This window comes from Myotis davidii, unplaced genomic scaffold (assembly GCF_000327345.1).
Source record: "Myotis davidii unplaced genomic scaffold, ASM32734v1 scaffold115, whole genome shotgun sequence".
Lineage (NCBI taxonomy): Eukaryota > Metazoa > Chordata > Mammalia > Chiroptera > Vespertilionidae > Myotis > Myotis davidii.
This window is the reverse complement of record NW_006291010.1, coordinates 5,655,821-5,680,210: the sequence shown is the minus strand read 5'-3', so window position 1 is coordinate 5,680,210 and position 24,390 is coordinate 5,655,821.

The following is a 24,390-nucleotide window of genomic DNA, read 5'->3' as shown; positions in this document are numbered from 1 at the left end:
GTGGGGGGGTGGGGGCATGAGTGGGGGGGGGGGTTAGAGGGTAACGTGGGGACAAGGACACACATGTAATATCTTAATCAATAAAAAATATATTAAAAATATTTTGTGAAAAGTCAGAGAAGAACGTAAACATCTCACATGCCATCGACACCCACTTCCAAAATGCTCCTAAGGCATATCTATGTGCCAAAGTCTCTGCCTAAACCAATGGACATGGACAACGGGGGGTGGGGGGGGTGCGGGGTGATGTGGGGACAGGGACACACATGTAATATCTTAATCAATAAAAAATATATTAAAAATATTTTGTGAAAAGTCAGAGAAGAACGTAAACATCTCACATGCCATCGACACCCACTTCCAAAATGCTCCTAAGGCATATCTATGTGCCAAAGCCTCTCTGCCTAAGCATCTAACCAGAATGCTCTTCAACATGACCCGCCCATCCATTAAGTCCCAGCCTTGCTCATCAGCTGCCCCAGCAATGGCATCCCTGCAGGTGGTCTCCCTGCCACCACCTACCCCAAACCTTGCAGGTATTTTTATGCAGAACAAAGGTGCTCTGCCATAACGTCTCTGGATTTGAGTACTTAAATCTCAGCATTTTGCAAGCAAAGTGGCTCTAAGTATTGGGACTTCCCCTCCTTAGCAAAAGCAGTTGATCTTAAATAATAATAACAATAAAAATAACATTCTGTTACCTTAAAGGAGTCCAGAGCTTAATGAAGAAAGACGGGTATGTATGGAGACAATTATTTTGTGGAAAAATAATGCTAAAACAGAAATTCATTGGAGGTACCATAGGGACACAGAGACGAGAGCTCTTTTTTTTTTTTTTTTTTCTTTTTCTAGCTAGGAGTATCAGGAAACACATAAAAGGAACTGTCAGTGTACTTGAAAATAGGAGATAGGAGTTTCTAAGTAAGCAAGGTTGGAAAGGGGGCTCTAAGAGGAAAGAAGAGCAAAGACAAAGGCAAAGAGAGATGAGAGGTCAGGGCATGTCTGAGAACAAATAACTCACGGTGGCTGTGAGATGAGCAATCAGAGCAAATCGAACACTGTGGCTTCATTTCAAAATTCACCTGCCCTCTTGCACCAGCTCCTCCCTCAGTGCAAAGCTGTGCTCTATCTCCTCATGACAGAGACAGTGTTGGCTGCATGTATGCAAGCACAGCCGAGTAGGTTCCATTTAATAGTTTTATCTTAATTCTGCTCAGAGCTTTCTCAATTTAACTAAGTAACTTTAATGCCCTCTGGCACCACGCTTAGGACAAACTTTCTTTAAAAGCCATTATAGAAATAGTGATTTTGCTACAGGGTGTACGCTGTCGTCAAAATCATTATTCCAGGAGATGGAGCAGAGGTGACATCAGAAGAGCTGCACATTGCCTGGCCCAGAACACACAGCAGAAGCCCAGACACTAAGTAGAGCTGTGAAATGGAAAAAGCGTATTTGAGAGCAAGGACTGCACATTGCTTTGTGCTGCTTGGCTAATCACCTAATTTGGACTTAGACAATTTCACATCCTACTCAAAACGAAGGGGAAAACAAACTTAGGCAAATATCAAAATAATTCTTTAAAGAAACATTCATATTTTAGAATGAGGAAGCTGTAATGCTTGTTTTAAAGTCCCACTGGGGCGCTTGTCAATCATTCTGTGTAACACAGATGAGGCTGAAATTCTTAGTGGAGCCTCTACATGCATGGCTACTTCAATCTCCCACTGATGCAATATGTGTTTCTTCCCTCCTAGACCATTCATGATTGCCTCATATGGAATTAAGAAATAGATCAATAAACACAACAGGCTATAGGCATAAAATCTCTGCCTACACAATGGAGCTATGAAAAAGTTACTTTCTGGAAATTGTGACAATAGAGAGTAGGCCATGCAGAATCATATTTGGGAACATATCAGTAAGTGGAATTACGGGCATTAAAAATAACGATGGAAAAGCAGATACTTTGATTAGATCTTTTAACGATTATATGTCAGGTAAATGTCTTATATCTGATGAAATTCCTTAAGAATTATGGAAGTTGTGGATGAACTATTCAATTTATGGTTTTATAAAATAAGTTTTATAAGGAAATAATTTCTGATAGTCATTAGAAATAGGAAATGTGTCCTGTTTCTCTCAAGAGCCTACCATGTGTCTTGTTCTGTTAAACTCTTTGGTAGAATTGGATGAATCAAAGGTAGACTATGTGTGTATTCAGGACACAAGCAAACTAGAAACACTAATTTTTTATTATTAAAGATTATATTTGGGCCCTAACCAGTTTGGCTCAGTGGATAGAGTGTTGGTCTGTGGACTGAAGGTCCCAGGTTCGATTCTGGTCAAGGGCATGTTTCTTGGTTGTGGGCACAACCTCAGTAGGGGGTTTGAAGGAAGCAGCTGGTCGATGTTTCTCTCTCATTAGTGTTTCTAACTCTCTATCCCTCTCCATTCCTCTCTGTAAAAAATCAATAAAATATATTTAAAAATTTTATAAAAAGATTATATTTGATATTTCACTGAAAGGTATCTAAGTGATCATCAGTAGAAAAAAAAAATTTTTGGAATTTAACTTGAGCAGAATTTTTATCTAATACAGGCACTCGTTAGCTACATTTTCAAAAAAAAATTAATTCTGCTCCACCAGCGTGGCTCAGTGCATTGACCTATGAACCTGGAGATCACAATTCAATTCCCAGTCAGGGCACATGCCCAGGTTGTGAGTGCAGCCAATCAATGATTCTCTCTCATCATTGATGTTTCTATCTCTCCCTATCCCTTCCTCTCCAAAATCAACAAAAATATATTAGAAAGAAAGAAAATAATTCAATGGTTAAGAGCATGACTTAATTTAAACCTTAGATTTGCCACAATCAATTTATATCATCTCCCTTTATTGTACAATGAAAATAATAAAACCTTTCACAAAGAATGGTAGTGAGAACTAAGTGATATCCTATATAATTAAAGCCTAAAATGCAAATCCACAATGACCGGTCACTATGACATGCACTGACCACCAGAGCACAGATGCTCAATGCAAGAGCTGCCCCCAGCCTGCAGGCCCCAGGCCAGCCAAGGCGGGTGCCAGCGTGGGCCCCTTGATTGCTCCACCAGTTGCCCGCAGATCAGCCCTGATCGCCAACCAGGCCTAGGGGTCCTACTGTTATGGGTTCACTCAGCAAGATAGACCACAGACTAAGAATTTAAATTTAAGAGCCTTTATTAAGCTGGCCAGCTGACTACAGTCACAGCACCCCGCCGAAGTAGAGGCTGAACTGTAGCACCGACTTCCATGGCCAGCGACTACAGTTACAGCACCCTGCCGGAGCAGAGGCCAAGCTGCAGCACTGACTGCAAGAGTTACATTTTATTATTAAATTCTGTGGAGGCCCAGAGAAAAATGTGTCTTTCAAATTCTCGGCCCCCAATATGGAGGAAACTCTCTTTATTTATATATTTTCCAGTCCTTTGTCTCCCAAATTTGTAATGAGACTTCCGGGCCTTCTGAGAAAGAAGGCCTCCGTGCTGGGAAGGGGCCATGAAACCATATCTCAGTGCCTGGCCTGATATCAGTATCTTCCTATCTAGGTGTTTTAGGAACAGACAGCACAGCATGACCCGTCTGGCCAAAGCGCCAGATATGCAGCCCAGCACACTACCGATGCACAAATTTCATGCACCAGGCCTCTAGTAATGTATAAAAAGCTGCCTTAACTCCCATTATTAATGAAAATGTTAGATCCATTGAATGGGCCAAGACTGAAAGAAAGATTAAAAATCACAGTTGTAAGTGAATCCCAAAGCAAGCACTTTGATGAAATGATATTCATATCTAACCCACCTCATTTTAAAGCACATCTTAATTTCTAATCTTAAAACAATAGGGGGTGGCCCTAACTGTTTTGGCTCAGTAGATAGAGCGTTGGCCTGTGGACTGAAAGGTCCCAGGTTCAATTCCGGTCAAGGGCATGTACCTTGTTTGCCGGCACATCCCCAGTAGTAGGTGTGTAGGAGGCAGCTGATCAATGTTTCTCTCTCATTGATGTTTGTAACTCTCTATCCCTCTCCCTTCCTCTCTATAAAGAAATCAATAAAATATATTAAAAAAAACAATAGAGGTGAGTGCAGGTTGGAGGGAATCAATGGGGGCAAAAGGAGACATCTATAATACTTTCAACAATAAAGATACATTTAAAAAATAGTGAAGTGTGCTAGCTAGTTTGGCTCTGTGATTAGAGCATCAGCCTGTGGACTGAAGGAGCATGGGTTCGATTCTGGTCAAGGGCACGCACCTCTGTTGCAGGCTCAATCTCTGGCCCAGTTGGGGTGAGTGCAGGAGACAACCCATCTATGTGTTTCTCACATCAATGTTTCTCTACCTCTCTTTCCCCCTTCCTTACAGTCTCTCTAAAATTCAATGGAAAAAATATCCTCTGGTAAGGATTAACCACAACAAAATAGCTCTGTAATTTTGCATATGTGGAAATATACTGTCCTCATTTCATACTTTGTCAATCTTCATTCATGCAGGAATCATGAATTTCTAAGAATTTACTTAAGCATAAATAATACTTTCAGAATTACAAATTTAAAATACTTTCATTATACATAATAAAATCACATTTTTATTATACCTCTGTATATTCTGCTTCACATGTATTTAAAAAAACATATATGTATCTTTAAAGAAAATTTCAAAAAAAACCTTAATTTTCCAAATATTTCCAATTCCCCATTATAATAATTACTATGGTAAAAAATAAGTTTTACTATTTTGAAAAAGCCATAATATAATTTATTTTTTTTTTAAAAAAGACACATTAGTTAGCAGAGGCTTCCACAAAAGAAATGGAGTGACTTTGCTTAATTCAGTTCAGGTTGCCATACAAAGTACCACAGACAGTTAAGTGGCTTAAACAGAACTTACTCCTCATCGTTCTGGAAATCAGGTCTCTTTGGTTGGAGCTCTCTCCTTGGTTTGCAGGTGACCATATCCTTGCTGTGTCTTCACGTAGCATTCCCTTGGTGCATGTGGGTACAGAGAGAAAAAGAGAGAAAAAAAGGAAGCAAGTTTCTAGTGTCTCTTCTTATGAGGACACTAATTCCATCATGAGGGTCCCACCCTCATGGCTTCATCTAAACCTAATTATCTTCCCAAAGCCCCATCTCCAAATAGCCTTAAGTTGAGAGTAAAGGCTTCAATGTATAGATTTTAGAGGAACACAATTCAGTCCATAGTGATCACTTTGCTGGAACAGAAAAAATATAACCAATGGCTAGGAGATGCAAACAGCTCTAAACATTCACACACACACACACACACACACACACACACACACACACATACACACACACACACACACCTTTCAATCCTGCCATACATTCCTTCTGAGGGTTCTTAATTGCCAGGAGTTGCATACCTATTCATTCCCTCAGAGAACTGCTACTTATAAAAAAAGTATTCTCTTAAGATACAATATTTGCCTCTCCCCCCATAAATAAAAGAATTAAAACTATAAGTCTAAAATTTGAAAATAAATTTAAAGATTATAAAGAGAGGGGAATTACAAACTTATGTAGTCATTTAAGTCTCCCCACTAATTTTATAATAAAATCCCAAGGAAAAAAGGAAATCAACAAGAAAGTAAATTTGTGGACAAAGTAGAGATTAACATATACACAAAACATACATAAGTTACATACATAAGTTAATTACATACATAAATTAATTACACATCACCACAAACCTTATATGCCGGGAAAAGTCAATATCAAGATGCACATTATTAAATCTGTAATATTTAATTGATCTGGCTCAATTTAGTACCCCACTCAAATGCTTTGCTTCAGCAAAATATGCATGCTGTTTCCTGCCTCTCTGTATAAATACTGTTTGTGTGTATAAACTATGTAACTCCCATTCTTCCTGGAAAATGTAGTTCTTAAAAGTTAAACACATTATTCACGAGGTAATTATTCTTCTTAAGTAATTTATCTATTAAAAAATCAACAAAAGTAAATTAAGAATCTACTTCCAGAGTTATAAAAAGAGTGGCAAATGATATTGAAGCAAAAAGGAACAAATTAATAAAGAAGTAGATAAGAAAATTGAAAGCACACTAGAATTAACAAATTCAAAAAGAAAAAAAAATCTCTGGTAAGCTTAGTTAATATTGATTAAAAAGGAATAAAATAGAAATCACAAAGATAATTATAAATGACAAAAGAAAAATAACTGCAGTTATATGTAAAATAACAATAATAGACTATATAGCTAAACAGTATGCAAATAAATTTGAAATCTAGATAGAATTGATAATTTTCTAAGAAAATATAATTTACAAAACTGACCTCAGAGGAGATAGAAAACCTAAAAGCAGATTTACATTGAAGAAATAGAGAAATTTATCACTAGATACTTTCAAAAGTATCAGTCCCAGATGGTTTCACAAGGAAATTTATTTTTAATCTTTAAAATATGGACAATTTCAATGTTCTAAAATGTCTATAGAGTTATAAAGAAGAAAACTTCTTGGTCCACAAAAATTGCACACACACACACACACACTCAAGTAAATATTATTTATAAATATCAAAGCAAAAATACTAAATCAGATATAAGCCAGGTGTACACAAAAGTAATTAAACATCATATCCACATGAGGTTTATTTCAAGAATTTAAGAATTTTCAATATTAGAATATCTATTAATATGTTTTTCTAATAGTATTGATATATCTTAGAAAATATTTTATTCTCTTTGTTAATGCTAAAAAGCCATTGTCAAAATTCAATAATCATTTTGGATTAAAATACTCAGTAAAATAAAACTAGATGGCAATTTCCTATATGCTATATTGAGCTTAGACCTAAAGCCACTGTTGTGCTTAATGGGGCAACACTAGAAGCATTATCAACTAAGTGAGAAGCAAGACAAAAGTATTATTTAACACTTTACTAGAGATACCAGCCAAAATAATTAAATAAGGAAATTACATTATAATTTAATTTAAAGACACTACTAACTGCAGTCAACATAAAAATATAACGGTATGTGTAGAATATCTAAGAAAGTCAAGTGGCTTTTGACTAGCATTGGATTTACTGAGGGAAAAAATGGTTTTGTGAGAGTTGTGTTTATAAAGAGAGTGTAACTATATGAGACATCTAAAAGACCTTTAAGCTTCCAATTTTCCAATGCTCTCATTATAACTAAGGAGGATAAAAAAACAAAAGATCCTTCCAGAGATACAGCCTAAATCCATGGAGCACAAAGACTGGGGAACTTTATCCTAAGAGCAAAACCAAGATCTAAATCAAGATTATTATTTTACCCTCAGGTAGTAGCCTACAATATATACCCTAGTGCATTTCAGAATTGCTAAGGACCTCTGACTGCCATATGTAACTCATTCTTCTTTTTTCTGAATTGTAGTGATTGTTGCAGAATGAGACAATAAAAAATTGTATCTGCATTTGCATTTACATTCATAAAGATGCATATGAAACTAATAAGTGAGTACTGCTTTAGCCTAGGTGAAAACTGGAAAGACTGGGGACAAATTAGAAAGGAGATAGATTTTGCTGTGTGCATGTTTTTGTACTTATAATTTTTGTAAGCATGGGAAGACATTCTATAGTTGGCAAATACAATGGAAAAAAATATCAGGACTTAGTGAATTACTACAAAAGGGGTTAAGAAAAGGATATTAAATATGATGATTCCTTAGTTTCTGGTTTGACAAATTTAGTGCAACACACCAAGTTAGAAAATATAAGCATGTATGGGACATAAGACTGTTTTAGGTATGTGAGTACCAATTATATCAAAAGCTATCATTGGTCTTAAGGTAATAAACAATTCTGATTTGCCTGGCACTATTCAAGTTTAAGCCTTAAAATTCCTACATCCCAGAAACCCTTCCTAGGGATGCAAAACATCCCAATTTTCATCAATGGGTACAGAAGGTTATGGGGAAAATACAAAACCCATATAGCCCAAAAAACTGATACTAAAACACTCAATTTATTTTCATACTAGAGGCATCGTGCATGATTTCGTGCACCAGTGCGGTCCCTCAGCCTGGCCTGCGGGATCAGGCCAAAACTGGCTCTCTGACATCCCCTCAGGGGTCCCGGATTGTGAGAGGATGCAAGCCTGGCCGAGGGACCCCACAGGTGCACAATTGGGGCCCAGGAGGGACACAGGAGGTTGGCCAGCCAGGGAGGGACCACCGGAGGGCTCCAGGGCATGTCCGGCCCATCTCACTCAGTCCTGAACTCTCAGACCCCAGCAGCAAGCTAACCTACTGGTCAGAGCATCTGCCCCCTGGTTGTCAGTGCACATCATAGTGACTGGTCGGCCAGTCGACTGTCTGCCCTCTGGTGGTCAGTGTACATCATAGCAAGCAGTTGAATGGCTTTAGCATATCATTAGCATATTACGTTTTGTTTGGTTGAAGGACCGAACACTTAGTATATTAGGCTTTTATTGAAGAGTATTGATGTGGCATAGATTATCTACTTTTGGAAGTTTCTATCACTGTGTTTTCCCCAACCACTGACATTGGCAAGCAGGATTTTCAGTTCCTAATAATGGAACATCCATTGTTGCATTAATTGGAGTGATGTGACTTATGTGTGCAACCAAAGTTCATTGTAATCAGGAGCATTAGTAATTGTCTTTGATTTTGCCTGTGGCTTAACTGTGTGCTTTATATTGAAGTAATGCTCATTTAATTTTAACACTGAGTTCAGAGAATGATGATAATACCAATGTCAGCATAAACCGGACAGCTGTATTATGTTAATGACAGATAGCAGGACACATACAATTGGATTGGGGAGGTAACTAACCAAAACAGAGCACTCTACTCAATCGGCAGAAAGGAATTTTGGATCGGGCATGGTAGAAAAGGGAATATAAAAGTACACAAGAAGTCAAACTTTACAAGTCCTAGATGAAATAGGCAAGTACTTCTAAATCTGCCAAATGCTTTTTCATCTCCTCAAAAGACAGCAATGCTTAGTGAAAATAGTCACTGTATTAGTTGGTGGGCGCACCACAAAAATTACCATGTTTCCTACCGCTACTTGATTATTCTATAAAAATGAATACAGTTATATTTCCTGACTCAAAGGTTGCAACCATGTAGGCAAACAGAAAATATAAAATTTTAAAATACATGTGTTGTTCTATTACAGTGAAGACCTGATCTAGTTAGATCTTATCAACAATCATGTTTTCACCTTAACTCAAGTGATGCATGGAATCGAGGCAACAACGTAAAAAATGTTTCCTTTAGTTCTTGGGCATTTGTATTTAAAAAATGCAGTTTCAAATCATCTTATAGATTTTATTTTACTTTAAAATCTTTATTACTGAGAGTATTACAGATGTCCCCTTTGCCCTCCCTGCCTCCCTCCACCCAGTCCCCGCCCCACCCCAGGATATTTTAATGAGGATATTACAAAACTGCAGAAAACATAAAACAAGGAACACAGACTTTTTGTCCAAATAAACACTAGACTTTGACAACTGTAGTAATTTCCTATTACTGCTGTAACAGATTACCACAAAAAGTGGCTTAAAACAACACAAATCTATTATCTTACAGTTTTGGAAGTCAAAATTGTGAAAAGGGTCTGAATGGGTAAATATTAAGTTGCAAAGGCTAAAAATCAGAGTGCTGGCAAGACTGAGTTCCTTTTTGGAGGCTCTAGGGAAAATTGTTTTGATTTTCCCCTTCTAGGGGGCCACCTGCATTACTTCCCTGGAGGCCTACTCTCATCTTCAAAGCAACAAATGACTGGTTGAGTCTCATACAACACATCACCCTAATGCTGACTCCTCTGCCCCTCTCTTCCACACTTAAGGGCTTTTGTCATCACAAGGACATTTTTCTAATCTTATAGTCAGTTTAGTATCAACCTTGATTTTATCTACTGCCTTAACCCCCCTTTGTCAGGTAACATAGCATATTCACACATTTCAGGGATGAGGTCTTGAACATTTAATGAGGCTACTAGTCTGCCTACCATACTCATCTACCTGCATATTTAGCAGACAATGTGAATATAAATTTTGACAGACCTCCTTCAGCCTGCGAACTTGTGACCAAAGAAAATGCAAAGATATTACCCACTAAATGCCCAGCACACCTTGTATATAATACTGCTAAAGAAAGCATACTTTTCCCACTGGTGATATTGAGAATTTCATAATAAAAGCTATTGATCATTTTTCTTTCTTTTTTTTTTTCAAGAAGTGCAGAAGGACTTAATGAGATTTGGGACTTTAGAGACATGGAAAGATATATCCTCATTAGACAAGTGCCTATTTCTTTCTAAGTATGGGGAAAGAATAATGCAGCCTTTAGGTCATCCTCCTTTTCTTTTAATAGTAAAAATGAATATAGTCACATGCAAAATTTCAAGTTCTGCTCTTATCAAGCTCCAATTACACTAATTCTTGGTAGTGCACTATGATAACATCAAGCTAAATATCCTCTCAACAAAATTATCTGCTTACTTATGACTTCACTTCTTAGGAGTCACAGGTGTTTAAATATCTGAGAATTCGATTCTAGATCAGTCTATCCATTTTGTATCTACAGCCTTGTATTTCCAAATCTCATAAATTAGAGATTTGGAAATACATTGAAGAGGAGAAGGAAAAAAATTAAAATAAAATAGACATTTATGTGCTGTTTCTCTAAGTCTGTTTGATGAACTCTGAGTGGCCTTAAGGAATCTAAAAAAAAGTGAAGTGGCTGCACCAGAGATGTTTGATGTTTAGGTTGAGAAATACTCACACTACCTCAAAACTCCAAGGAATATCAGCAGAAAAGGGAAGCCAAGGTAAAAGGACTTTCTCTATTCTTTCCTCAGACCACAATGTATTTGGAATCCAATTTGTTTTTATAAGTTCAAATCCCTGTGTTTTAAAACCATTATCCCTAGGAAGTAGAGGTTCAACTATAATGTTATGCAATGCACCCTGAAGTATCCAAAAATGATAGACATATTAGACAGGAATGGCCTATATGTTAAATGTATAAATGTAAAAGAGCTGGTTGACAAACATCTCTGAGGGCCCATTTGTGCTTCAGAAGTCAGCTGTATAGGTTTGCTTGTTTATCTTTTTCAATAAAGGTGCATGCTTTAATACATTGGCTTTTCACAATGCAGTCAGCCTCTTGCATTAATTAATTTATATGGGGGCTATCCTGTCCACTAACACTTCTCTGGTGTTGGAGAGAAGGGCCTATAACATTAGCGGGTCTACCAAAACAAGGCTGTAGATACAAAATGGATAGACTGATCTAGAATCGAATTCTCAGATATTTAAACACCTGTGATTCCTAAGAAGTGAAGTCATAAGTAAGCAGATAATTTTGTTGAGAGGATATTTAGGTTGATGTTATCATAGTGCACTACCAAGAATTAGTGTAATTGGAGCTTGATAAGAGCAGAACTTGAAATTTTGCATGTGACTATATTCATTTTTACTATTAAAAGAAAAGGAGGATGACCTAAAGGCTGCATGCAGTTCAAACAAGGGTTATTGAAAAGTATAAAGAATACAAATAGCTTACTGTATCATGGGACAGGAAGAAATACGCCATTGTCATTTGTATTAAATATAGTTTAGTTAGTTCGTTCGCATTTAAATTCTCCATTTATAATCTCAAATTCATTTATCTTAAAAATTCATAATAATGTGCATAGTTTAGAAAATTTAAATGTGCAATAAAAGTTCAAAAAATTGGTGAAATAAGTTATGTATCAGAGTAGATAATGGAACAAAGAAGCATTATAACAGTATTGTAGTTTTACACATGTTACTTAGTTAATTAGTCTTGTTTATTACTACTAATTGCTACCTTTAACTGCTCTACTGCTATTTTATTTAAAGGATAGAAATTATGTAACAGAAAAATAAATAAGAAATATATAACTTCAAATAAATTTGACATATTTTTCATACTGTAATGTAAATTAATAACACACATGCATATAATAATTATATACTATTAGAGGCCCAGTGCACAACATTTGTGCAATCGTGGGGGGTCCCTCAGCCTGGCCTGTGCCCCGTTGCAGTCCAGGAGCCCTCAAAGGATCCCCGAGGGGAGCAGGGCTAAGCCTGTAGTCGGACATCCTTAGTGCTGCTGCAGAGGCAACAGAGGCTCCCACCATCACCGCTGCACTCACCAGCCAGGAGCCTGGCTCAGGGCTTCTGGCTGAGAGGTGCTCCCCCTGTGGGAGTGCACTGACTATCAGGGGGCAGCACCTGCATTGAGTGTCTGCCCCCTGGTGGTCAGTGTGCACCATAGTGACTGGTCGTTCCACCATTCAGTTGATTTGCATATCAGTCTTTTATCACATAGGACTACAGGCCTGGTGCACAAAATTCGTGCACTCAGGGCAGGGGGTCCCTCAGCTCAGCCTGTGCTCTCTCAGAGTCTGGGAGCTCTGTGATCAATTGCCCCAAAAAGGTAGGCCCCGCCCACCTGCCGCAGCACCAGATAGCCTGGGCCTCCCACTTTGGGGTGATTGTGGAGCCCCCTGATTGATCGATCGCCCTGCCGGCCAGTGGCCTGGGCCTCCCTCTGCAGGGCGATCATGGGGTGATGGCCGGGCCCTGACCAATTGCATTGCACCCACCTTGGCTGGCCTGGTGCCAATAGGTGTCATAGCATGGTCATCTGGAAGGTCATCTGGATGGTCGTTATGCTGTTCAGTCATTTGGTCAATTTGCATATTACGCTTTTATTATTATAGAAGATATTATGTCTGATTGATTTCTATGGGCTGGTGTGATCTATGTTTTAGGTTAGCTCTCTAAAAGCAGGTCACCCTAGTATTTGGATGTGAAGTGAAAGAGATTGATCTGGGGTGAAGATAAGTATTTGGGAGTTTAAAAAATTCATATCCATCTTTGTGCTACTTTTTAAATGCTCACACTACATCATACTGTATTGTAATAATTTGTATCCCCACTACACAGTGAGCATCCTGAGGAAAGGAACTCTACCATAATTACATTTGTTTCTCCAGTACTTAACATAGTATCTGGCATATAATATGTTCACCATAAATATATGTATGAAATTGTCTTTATAAAATTTTAAAGAGCATTTAAAAATATTAACATGCTGCATATGGTGGGAATATTGTATATATGAAAGAGAAAGAACAATAGGAGAATGGGTTTTGCAGAGGCACAACCTTTGATTTAAAAGGTGAACATTCAGCTAGAAAAAAAATCAATTTTAGAAATAGTTATCTTGAAAAGACAAATATAAAAAGATGTTTCAAGGACAAGATAGCACTTCATAAATACACAAGCATGAAATTCATAGCATGTTAGGTTAACAAAGGACCATATGTCAAATTTGCAAGGAAATGTTATAGATTTCAGTTGTATAAGGAAATAAAGCCACTTGTGTAAAGATAATTTTCAGCATAAAGTTCTGAATAAATTGTTGCCAAACTGATTAATATGGTTGAAAGTTGATATATTTGAAATTTATATCAAAAACTATGGTTAAAAATTTTTAAAAAGTTACAAAATTAGGCAGGAGATGTCTAATAATTTGCATTTATAAAAGTTAAAACATTGATGACTCCAAGTTCTTTCCCTTTAAAATATTATTTAGCTCTTAATTACTGTCTTAATTCCCTACATAAATAATTTTCTTTTGTTTCTTAAAAAGAAAACTATTTCAAGTTTTCTTCTAAATTAAAACATTCTTAAAAATAGATAAAAACTAATTTAAATAATTTCAGTTTCAAGGATAGATCCTAATGATACAAAAATCACCATTTCTAACCAGAAATAATACAATACAATTTAAATATTTATTCTATTTAAATTCTTTTCGTGGATTTTTCTATTAGTTAATTGCATGATATAGTATAAACCAAAAAATAAGGCAATGATTTAATTAAAATTTATTTTAATAAAAATACAGAAATACCCTGGAGATATTGTGGGTTCAGTTCCAGACCACTACAACAGAGCCAAATCACAATAAAGCAAGTTGCAAATGTTTCCCAGTGCATATAAAATTACGCTATATGTTATGTATATACTAGAGGCCCGGTGCATGAAATTCGTGCATGGGACGGGGGTCCCTTCAGCCAAGCCTGCACCCTCTCCAATTCGGGAACCCTCTCATAATCCAGGACCACTGACTCCTAACTGCTCACATGCCTGCCTACCTGGTCGTCCCTAACTGCCCCCACCTGCCAGCCTGGTCGCCCCTCACTGACCCCGCTGCCGGCCTATTCACCCCATGCAGCCTGAAACTCAGTCATTTGGCCATCCCTCACTAAGCCCCCTGCTGGCCTTGTCACCCCACTCGGCCTGTTCAGTTATCCATTAGATTGTTTTGGATGTGATGGCCCCTGGCTCTTTATATAGAGAGATGTATTATGTATATATTCAAAAGTTACGTCTACCATAGTCTTTTAAATGCAATATCATTATTTCTAAATAATGTACAAACTTTATTGTTAAAAGGTACTAATCAAGCTCTGAGCCTTCAAGGAAGTGTAATGTGTTTGCTGGTGGAGGGTCTTGCCCTACTATCATCAAAGATTACTATAAAAAATCTAAGCGACCAAATGACTAAACAACCAAACAGCCTGTCGACAGGTCAACTGGTGGCTATGATGTGTGTTGACCACCAGGGGGCAGATGCTCAATGCAGGAGCTGCCCCCTCGTGGTCAGTGTGCTCCCACAGCCAACCTCCTGCGGTCCCTCCCTGTGGCCAGCTGGCCCAGATCAGCCTCAATCACTGCCAGGACGAGGGACCCCACCCGTGCACAAATCCATACTCTTGGCCTCTAGTATAATAATAATGGAAAAGTTGGAAATATTGAGAGAATCATCAAAATGTGACACAGAGATCTGAAGTGGGCAAATACTATTGGAAAATGACTCCAATAGACTTGATTGACTCAGGGTTGCTACAAAACTTGAATTTATAAAAAGCACAATATCTTAAAGGCACAATAAAACAAGGTATGCTTGTAGATTGAATCAATAAAGCTAATGTCTTGCTGAGTATACTAACTAAACAAATCATTGTTTAGATCAGTGGTTCTCAACCTTGGCTGCACAGTAGAATCACCTGAGAATTTTTTTAAAATCCTGATTTCTGGGCCTGATGAGAAATCAGGATTTTAAAAAGATTCCCAGGTGATTCTAATGTGCAGCCAAGGTTGAGAACCACTGGTATAGATGGAATTACATTAGGTGCGGGGGTAGTTAAGGACAGACAAAAAGTACCTCACTGATTTTGCCATCAGTATTCTTCCCTATTTTTCTCTTGCATGGGATTTACAATATCAGCAAGACTCTACTGTAATCCAGTGAATAAGAAATGCACAGTTCCTGAGTGCTCTAGTGTGTTTATGATGGTCGGTTTTATTTTTCCATTGAATTGCTGCTATTAGATCATTTAACTGCCTTTTAAAAAAATTAATCATGTACTCTAAGCAAAGGCTTACGAAAAATAAAATTGTGAAGAGTAAATTCTGGGACAAATCACATTTGTTAAACAGTTTAGTGAGAACTTCATCCAGAAAAATAAAATTTGTAATAATTGCATTTACTTTGTTTTAAAGAGACCCAGGAAGGGGTAGCAAATCTTAGGCAGCACAAAATGCCTTTAACAGGCTCCAGCATCGAGCCATTCACTGATACGTGATTTCTAATTACTTTTGCAGTTTGTCTCTGTTTAACACAGTCACATCTAATTGACCAGAAAATTTTGGTTAGAATGTACTAAGCTGTGGCTAAATTTTTACTGTTATTATTCTGGTTTCTTTGTGAACATCCCAACTTTACTGCATCATTAAACCTTAAATTAGATTTTGATAATAAGACTATTTTATAGAATTGTTCAAACAACTGCAATATTTAAGTAGGAGCTACAGTATTCTTAACTCCACTGTTATATCTTCTTAAAATATTCATACACATTCTTTCTGGGTTATTAAAAACAATGGCACTTTGATTTCAATTAAACACTTCATTTGAAAGCCATGACTAATAAATGTCAAATGCTAAAGGTGATTTTATGTTAAGTGCATATCAGAGCATCTTTTGTAGAATAAAAGGAATTTAAGTCTGAGGGTTTTCAGTTTCAGAACTGCTTATGAGGTGTATTTACAAGCAAGGTGGCAATTAACTACCTCAATTTAGAAACTTGCATTACTTATTTTCATGTTGGAAATGTGAGCTAAGCAATGGATTAGACATTCCTGTCATTAATTCTCTAAGCCTAGAAAAATAATAAGTAATTGAGTTTATTGTATAAATGTCTACTTTGTCCATATATTGTGTGTTACCAAAGCATATGGCTAGAGAATTTAAAAATGCTTAATCACACTGGTAAAACAAGGCAATAAAACATCAAAAGCATCATTACAGAGCCTCCATGTCTGGTTTAACTTAAATTATATCTGCTAACATTATCACTTTTTTTGTTTGGAAAAAAAAAGAGCCGAGACACGTTGTTAATGTCAGATATTGTGGGTAAAATAAAAAAAAAAAAACCAACAACCAAAAACAAACAACAAAAAACCACAAAAACAAAATACAACAGATCTAACCGGGTCTAGTCAGTTTGAGCATTAACAGCCAAGTATTTTTTCTAACTTGGCTATCAAAGAAGTAGACAGAAAGTACTTAAAATCATTACAAGAAGGCTGGACTATGAAGTCTAATGCAAAAGCCTCTTAAACCATTTTGTCTGATTATACATCTTAAGGCAGTAACAGTTTGTACTAACACATGGAAAAACTACCTGAATGATATAAATAAAGCATGCATCATACAATACATTCATTCTCAAAATTTATCATACCTGAAGTAACTTGAATTTGTCTATAATTTCATATAATCATGAAGTGAAAACCTATAGAGGTAATGGAAGGGCCCAACTAAAGGCATGCAAATTCTGGGTCCTTCTAATTTTCCGTTTACCACTGGATAACACACATGGCTTTCTACAGTCATGAGTTCAATTTTGTAGTAGACATAAATTCTGATTTAAATTGAGCCAAAGAGAATAGATAAGACCCCTAGAGTATATTGAGTTGGCCCACTTCCCATCTTCTACTAGGCTTGTTGCCTAATTGCCATTAGTCTCTGATAAAATGCATTTATTTTCTCAGCTAAACTATCTGTTTAAAAAAGAGATATGTATATGTCATCACTATAAATTAAAAACAAAGAAAGAACAAAAGTGAATAGAGCTAAAAACTGTTAGAGAATATACTTATTTAAACTACCACTTTCATTTTTGTCCATATAAAATAACATTTGTATTAAACTGTTAGTTAAAATATTAATTTAAAAAAACTAAGAAACTGCTAACAACCAGTAATTTACACGATAGGTTTTATTCTTGGAATATAGTACTAGATTCAAAGTTTTTATTCTAGGTGAATTAATAAAAGAATAAAATTTTTAGGAACTCACAAAATATTAAACAGATGAACTAATTGTTTTATTCTAAAAAAAATCACTTTCCCCTTAATTCTATTTTATAATTCCAAGGGAAACCCAAAGCAAACAGTTTACTTTTATTTTACTTATTTTTAATTACATAAGCATGATAAAACACAGGAGCTCAACAGATGCTAAGAAATATTGTATTTTACATAGTTATAAAATTTTATAACCATTTATTGAATTGGAAATGACCTTAGAATTCATTCAATCCAACGGCCAAGTTCAACCCCCCACTCCACACTATTTACTTTTTTCGCCCAGGTTTAAAATGCTTGAACCTGAATGGTTTCGGACAGAGCACACAGGCCCACCATACACTCCCAGCCACTTCATAGATTTGAATTATAAACCTGATCTTCACATGCATTTGTCACCTTTCCATGATTGAATCTAACTCCTCAATTCAAAATCAAGGGAAAACTCGGAAGGTAAAATGGTACACCCAAGTTCACAAAGTGTGTTGGTGGCCATGCTGGGTCTGCTCAGATCTCCTAGATCTTGGTTCCATGCTGCATTGGGGCCTGTGCATCATCCATGCCAGGTAAAGTGTTATACATAGTAAGTCTGAACCAGCATTTGAATATTGACAGCAGCTAGGGCACCACAGAATAGAATTCTCTAATCACATATTGGCATTTACCCCCCTCCCTCCAAGCTGGGTGCTCCAAGGAGTTATAAACTCCTTTCAGAACACGTCTTCAAAATCTAATGCCTAAAGGGAAGTTCACAGTCTATCTGTGGGCATAGAGAAACAGATATTACAAAAGGTTAACAAATGCGTATTAACTTGGAATAAATAAGCAATGCAAAGTCATGGTATATCATAGCCAAAACAGCAACGGTGTTGTCATTTTTAAGTAAAATCACTGGCACAACTTAAACCAAAAAGTGAGACTAATTTGATCATGTATAATACAATTTACAATTGCATAAAAGTAAATTGATACCACAAAAGCAAGGAAATTGTACCAACTGCAACAGCCACACAAAAATTTAAATATTTAGATAATATTCTACAAAGAGACTGGGCTCAAATCCATGAAGTAAAGCTTTTAGCTGAGTAGAATTTGGAATGCATAAGCCTTTGCAACAGAATAATGCTTGCATTTTCCTTTTTTTTTTTTCAAAATGAGCAGCTATTGGCACAATATAGAGTTATGCTAACTTACCTTATTAAAAGTTCATTCAAGAGTAAAAGTCTAACATTCTAATTAAAGTAATTAGGTCTTACCTCAATTGAAAGATCCTAGGGCAACCAGAGGGTCTTTGCAGGTTACAGGTCTCTGACAAGCTGAACCCAAGGCTCTTCATCCAGGTGCCTAACAGTCAAAGCCCATTTCCTGTTCATAAAAACAAAAACAAAACAAAACAAAAAACAAATAAAAAACACAGAGATGATTAACTTAAACTGGAAGCTATATTAGATAATTTAAAATTGGCTCCTGAATTTATTCTGTGGTTAATGCTTTTCAGAGTTACTTTATCAGTTATTTTCTATTGTTAGCATCTCTATTTCTTCTTGCTTTTTTAGAAGTCAAGAATGTATAAATACACTTTGAAGACACATAGCTGGACACAGTTTATTTTCTCTTTGGGGAGAATGGGCCAACCAAAGGAAGAGATGCTTAGTAGAAAGAGCACTTGTGGGGCAGAACGTGGCAATTCTGTTGAACACTGTGTGACCCTGGGTAATTTCTGCAACTCTTCAAATATAAATTTCTTCAGTTTAACAGATAAAAATTAGTTTAAAATATTGTGATTAGAGACATTGCGTATAATGTGCCTAGCGCATTGCCCAACATGTACTAAGCACTCAATAATTGATTGATATTATTACATAGTATTTTAGGACATTGACAATCTTCCCCTATTGTTTTATATCCTCTGTACCAAGATTTGTTATTCAATATTTCACATTTTGTGGGCTGTGATAAGTAATAATGCAGTATTTCACATGCTTGTGATTGGGGGTGGGGGGTGGAATTCTTGGCCTTTTTTTTTCTTTGCATTTGTATTTTTTTCTCCCACATTTCAAAATTTCCCATCTTCCTTAAGCTTTATTTTTAAAATATATTGTTATTGATTTCAGAGAGGAAGAGAGAGGGGGAGAGAGAGAGAGAGAGAGAGAGAGAGAGAGAGAGAGAAACATCAATGATGAGAGAGAATCATCAATTGGTTGCCTTCTGCATGCCCCACACTGTGCCCCACACTGGGGATTGAGCCTGCAACCCGGGCATATGCCATGACCAGGAATCAAACTGTGACCTCCTAGTTCATAGGTCGACACTCAACCACCGAGCCATGCTGTCCGGGCTTCCTTAAGCTTTATGTAATAAAAATAATAATATGTCGTAGAGTAATCAACCACCAAAATAAATAATAAAATAATATTTCTGAATTTTAATCTCAAATTCCTCTGCTTTTAGGAAAATGAATGTCTGTTAGATCCTGTAGGTTCATCCAGTTTGGAAGTCCCAAACAACTCTCCTTTTTTTTTCCTCATGAATTTTGGTGTTTCTTGGTAAGAGTAACCTAACTTGGTTAATATGTGAATTATAAGCTTTCTGGACTAACCTATTATCAGGTAAAAGTCCTCCGTTCAAGATTGTTGACATTACATCATTAGTATAGATACATATACATGTGCACCCATACACACAGTTCAGGATACTTTAAAATATTTCATTTGTGGAGGATAAAAATAATATGAAATGGGGAGGATTGAAGTTCATGACCCAATCTTCATCTTTTATTTAAAAGGGCCTCAAGATTCTATTTATGGGCAAGGTTGTTTAATAAATCAATTACTGTCTCAGTACAAATATAGGTTTCTCCTTTCCCTCAAGATTGAAAATGAGAACTGTAACAAAAATGGTTATAGGCATGCTCACAATGATTTTTAAGTCTTCAAGCTACAAATCAAGTTACATGGATATTTAAGTTACACGGGACTTTTATCCTAGCCCTGATCTTTTAACTGGATAAAAATGTCATGTTTCCATATGCATCCTATATTTGATTAAAAATCAAACTGAAAGGAAGCACCAGCCAGTCCCCCCAAAACTACCCAAACTATATTGATTGGGTTAGAGAGCTGAAAAGTCATATGTCAGTTTGTCTAACAAAGTGCCTTTGATTAATCCTTACCTATTCTAACCCTAATTCAAAATGCTATCTACTAAATGAAATGAACTCTAGTTTCAAGTATTGAGATACATTATTCAGGATATGATTTTTTTTCAGGTTCTTAGAAAAAGTTGCTTGAATGAGTTTCTTATGGATCATTCAGGTATTACCTAGTCAGAATACTAGAGCTAGAATGAAGCTTAGAGATTATCTCCTTCAAACACACAATTCTCTATCATGATATCCCACTAACTGTTTTAGTTGATAATAGATTTCACCCAGGCTCTATATCCAATATTCTAGGGATAAAATATCAGAAATGAAAAGCCCTACTTGTCTAGAGAATTATTCTCTATACAGTCTTTTAAGTGGTATACACTTGTATCAGAAAGACAAAATGGTACATACAACTCTTTGGAAATTGTCTTTAGTTCTGATGATGGCTTGATACAAACATTTTAAAACAAAAATTTTGAATTTTATTTTTTAAATTTTATTGGGGTGACATTAGTCAACATGAACATATAGGTTTCATGTGTGGATTACTAATTTAAAAAGTCTGTATATAGAACCATGTGCCCACCACCCAAAGTCAAATCTCCTGTCACTTCATATCAGGACCCCTTTCTTCCCCAACTCCCCTCCCTCTGGCAACCACCACACTGCTTTTTGTGTTCGTAAGGTAGTTTCATATTCCACACATTAGTGAAATCATATAGTTCTTAGCTTTTTCTGTTTGACTCATTTCACTTCGAATAATGTTCTCAAGGTCCATCCATGTTGTTGTAATATTTCATCCTTTCTTATGGCCATGTAGTACTCCATGGTGTATATATACCACATCTTTTTTATCGAATCATCTATCATAGGGCACTTTGGCTATTTCCAATTCTTGGCCACCATGAATAATGCTGCAATGAACATAGAACTTGTTGTTGCTTGTCTTGTTGGTATCACTCTAACAGGAATAAGGTGGTATCTTGTAGTTTTAATTTGCACTTCCCTGGATTGCCAGTGAGGTTGAACATCTTTTCATATATCTATTGGCTGTTTGTATGTCTTCTTGGGAGAGGTGTATTTTCAAGTCCTCTGCTCACTTTTTTATTGGATTATTTCTTTTTTTGGTGTTGAGTTTTATGAGTTCTTTATGTATTTTGGAGATTAAACCTTTGTCAGAGCTACTGTTTGCAAATATCATCTCCCATCTGGACTGCCTGATTGTTTTGTTGTTCCATTTCTTTTGCTGCGCAGAAGCTCTTCAGTTAGATGTAGTCCTATTCATTTATTTTTGCCTTTACCTCCCTTGCCTTTGGGGTCAAGTCCATAAAATGTTCTCTACCACCCAGGTTCATAAGTTTGGTACCTATGTTTTTTTTCTATGTGACTTACAGTTTCAGGTCTTATGTTTAAGTCTTTGATCAATTTTAAGTTAATTTTTGTACATGGGGACAAACTGCAATCCAGTTTCATTCGTTTGCATGTGGCTTTCCAGTTTTCCCAGTATCATTTATTAAAGAGACTATCTTTACTCCAATGTGCACTTCTGGCTCCTTTGTTGAAATTAGCTGTCCATATACATGTGATTTTATAGTTGGCCTCTTTATTCCGTTCCATTGATCTGTGTATCTGTTTCTTTGCCAATACCATGCTGTTTTGATTATCATAACTCTGTCATATATTTTAAAATCAGGTAGCGTGATACCTCCAGTATTATTCTTTTTTTTTTCAGGATTGCTTTGTCTACTCTGGGTCTTTTGTGGCTCTATACAAATCTGATGATTTCTCATTCTATTTTTTTTTAAAAAAATGACATTGGGATTTTGATGGGAATTGCATTAAATCTGTATATTGCTTTGGGTAAAATGTCCATTTTAACTATGTTGATTCTCCCAACTCATGAACATGGGATATTTTTCCATTTTGTTGTGTCTTTCAATCTCTTTTAATAATTTTTTGTAATTTTCAGTGTATAGGTCTTTCACATTCTTTGTTTATTCCTAGGTATTTTATTCTTTTGGTTGTAAATGCAAAATGAATTGTTTTATCCATTTCTTTTTCTGAAGTTTTGTTGTTGGTATACAGGAAGGCAATGGATTTTTGTACATTGATTTTGTATCTGCAACTTGACTGTATTTGTTTACTGTTTCTAGTAGTTTTTTGGTAGAGTCTTTATGGTTTTCTATATACAGCATCATGACATCCACAAAAAGTTACAGTTTGACTTCTTACCTATTTGGATACCTTTTATTTCTTTCTCTTGCCTTATTGCTCTGGCTACAACTTCCAATTCTATGTTGATTAAGAGTGGTGAGAGTGGACATTCTTGTCTTGTTCCTGATCTTAGGGGAAATGTCTTCAGTTTTTCACCATTGAGTATGTTATTGGCTGAGGATTTATCATATATGGCCTTTATTATGCTGAGGTACTTTCCTTCTATTACTATTTTATTAACCATTTTAATCATAAATGGATGTTGTATTTTATCAAATGCTTTTTTCTTTATCTATTGACAAAGTCATATTATTTTTATTCTGTCTTTTGTTAATGTGGTGTATTATGTTGATTGATTTGCAAATGTTGAACCATTCTTGTGCCCCTAAAATGAATCCTACTTGATCGTGAACAGAAGTCCAGGATCAGATGGCTTCAGCAGTGAAGTCTACCAAACGTTCAAGGAAGAATTAAAGCCTATTCTTTTCAAAATCTTCCAAAAAATTGAAGAAGAGGCAATACTTCCTAACACATTTTATGATGTCAATATAAGCCTGATACCAAAACTTGGCAAAGATAACACACAAAAAAAGAAAACTATAGACCAATATCCCTGATGAATACAGATGCAAAAATCCTCAATAAAATACTAGCTAATCCAATACAACAGTACATCCATCCAAAAAATAATACATCATGATCAAGTGGGATTGAATTTTCTTAAGCAGAGTATATTAAAACAAACAAACAAATACACAAACAAAAAATGACATACAAGCAAAAGAACAACCCAACACATAACATATTTCAATTTAGCAAAGTTTCTATGGGGTTAATGTAATATTATTAACAACCATTCTTTGTATGACTGCCATTTTACTATCATATAGAGAATGATTTCTCCTAAAACAGTTTTTCTTGACACCACTCTACTGATCAAGAACTAACAAAAATTTCCTGTTGTCAATCACAGAAGTGTCATTTTCAGTTTAACATCCATTGAAAGCTCACCATGAGCTAAGCATATCAACTCCGAATAATTATATATGGCTTTGGGGGTTCTTTAATATCTTGATCTACCTCTAGGATTTTTTGAAGGCAATGACTGTGTCTTGGTTTGTGGTGTCCTCATATCACTGTGCCAAAATTTAGAGTATGCTCAATAAATGTGAGCTAAAGGGCATCTGTGACTCTGCATTTCCAATCCTTTCCCTATCGCAGATCTCTTTGCCCTTTGGAAGAACATACTGAATGTTTCCTCCATTCCTTTTCTCTAGTTGGTCTTCATAGATAATGCATTCATTCTGCTCTTTTGTCTAATTTCTACTTATTTTCAAAGATTCACTTATATCATGAAATCTATTTGACCCTAGCCATTTACTAAACTCTAATCTCAGGACAAAGAGTAGAAATATCATAGTCATACTTCTTATATACCCCCCATAGCTCCTAACTCAAAATCGGACACATTGTTGCTGGCTACTATAGAGGATACAGGTGATTTGAGCTAGGGAA